Below are 1,825 nucleotides of genomic sequence, written 5' to 3' on the forward strand. Positions count from 1 at the left end.
TTTTGTCACTGTGGCTTTATTGTTTAACTATTCTGGTAAACGATGCACTTAATAAGCTATTATATATCATTTATTGTGTCCCTGTTTCTTTCTTGATTAATTTTTTGGTAAGTTCGACAAAGAAACGAATAATTAACGTATTTAGTTCTCAGTATGTTGAAAGGAAATTTTATAATTCATTTTGTTGTTGTTGTTGTTGACTATGTACACACAAAATTATAAAAAGTTTCTTGACGCTGTTTTTTAATTTATGACTTCAAGAAGGGAATAGGATGTGATGTCGGCAACAACAATTTCAACTGACAGAATTGTTCATTTATTACTAATGTTTATTTTGCTTTACATTTGTCTTCCGTTCAATGGATTTTGAATGAATTTTCCAAAAGTATGTGCATGTATGTGTGTCTCACTGGGTATAATAGATTAATGGTTAGAGATGATGAAGTTCGTACATCTGCAGTCTTAAGTTGTTCTCACCACCGAGGGCCAGTGTTGTTCGTGCTGTTGTTGCAATAGGAGGGTGGCTGTCTGCCATATTTTTTGTCATTTTATACCTTTCTTGAGGAAACCACACATTGTGAATACTTTTCTATCGTCGTTCGAAGATTCTTTTTGGCCATTTATGCAACGGGACATGTAAAGGTAATATTTAGATTTATTTTTCAAAGTATACGCGAATATCCTTTGTCATTTTTTTTTTGCATACTTCTGGGAGGTACTTCTTGACAGGCTGATCTCATGTTTCATTTTATCCCCAGAAACAACAAATACACAACAGCCTGTAAAGGTAAAATACACGATAAACTTTTAAAATCTCACCCATCCTCGTAGCCAATGGATTATTTTGACCCCAACGTTTCTGACGCCAAAACAAATGAAAAAATACCCAACTCCACCCCCTACCTCACACCAACTCCATACCCCGACCCACTCCTCAAACCTTCTCCAGCTCCTTCGCATTCCCCTTCATTCTTACATTTCCAATGATTATGAAATATAGATATGAAGGACAACTGGACAGTCTCAGTAATCATAAACAGAATACCATAAGAACACGATGACTCTGTCCGTCGGTTTTCCTGTGAGAACACAACGATTCTGCTCGTCGTCTTTCCTGTGAATCAAGCCATTTTTTTCTACGATGTACGTGTTTATGCATTCTATATTCATGATGTTTTTGACAGTATGTCAAAGAAGGTTAAGTTATATAAGCTAAGGTTCCGAAGTTGGTGAGGGACTGAATCCGAAGGGACCCTTTGAGAAAGAATTCTATTAATGCCTAAGCTGGTTGCATTCATGTAAGATGTACGACTCACCTTGAGCTTCACACTTCATTACAAAGCAGATTCACGGGAAATGAACCAATACTATGTTGACTGACGATAATTGACGATTTCTCGCTCATGTGATGGCGACTCGTTTTTTCCATCCTTTCATTACCGCGTGACAAAATTTCTTTCATTCCTGCTGTCCTCAGGCCGTTTTATCTAACTTCATGGTACCTCCTTGGTAGCTTAGAGGTCATAACCCACCTCAATTTATCCTTTCATTAGCGACAGTACCTTTCATGTTGCCCCACCTTTTACCAAACCATTTCATTTACTTCAGTGGTTCCCGCTCGGCAACAAATGGGTGGTTGGCGAAAACAAAGTCAGTGTCGGTTTGCCAACGTCATCACTTGATGACCGTGAAGATGCGCACTGATGACCTTCCATTTTCTTTTATTATACAGCACATAAACAGCCCAGATGGTTCCTAATGTGGTGGGTAAGAGAAAATAAACATATGTGAAAAGTTGGTCAAATTTATGCATACATACCTATGC

The 1,825-nt window shown here is 37.8% G+C and overlaps 1 protein-coding gene across 1 annotated transcript in view; it reads left to right on the plus strand.

Moving 5' to 3' along the window:
* The first annotated feature begins 526 nt into the window (after positions 1-526).
* The window catches only part of LOC143020140 (uncharacterized), a 378,438-nt gene continuing 377,139 nt past the window's right edge, over positions 527-1,825 (plus strand). The window contains exon 1 of the mRNA XM_076176309.1: positions 527-642. The gene's annotated coding sequence lies outside the window, so the exon portion shown is untranslated. The remainder of the gene's footprint in view (positions 643-1,825) is intronic.

This window comes from Oratosquilla oratoria, chromosome 3 (genome assembly GCF_046742065.1).
Source record: "Oratosquilla oratoria isolate Oo_2021 chromosome 3, ASM4674206v1, whole genome shotgun sequence".
Lineage (NCBI taxonomy): Eukaryota > Metazoa > Arthropoda > Malacostraca > Stomatopoda > Squillidae > Oratosquilla > Oratosquilla oratoria.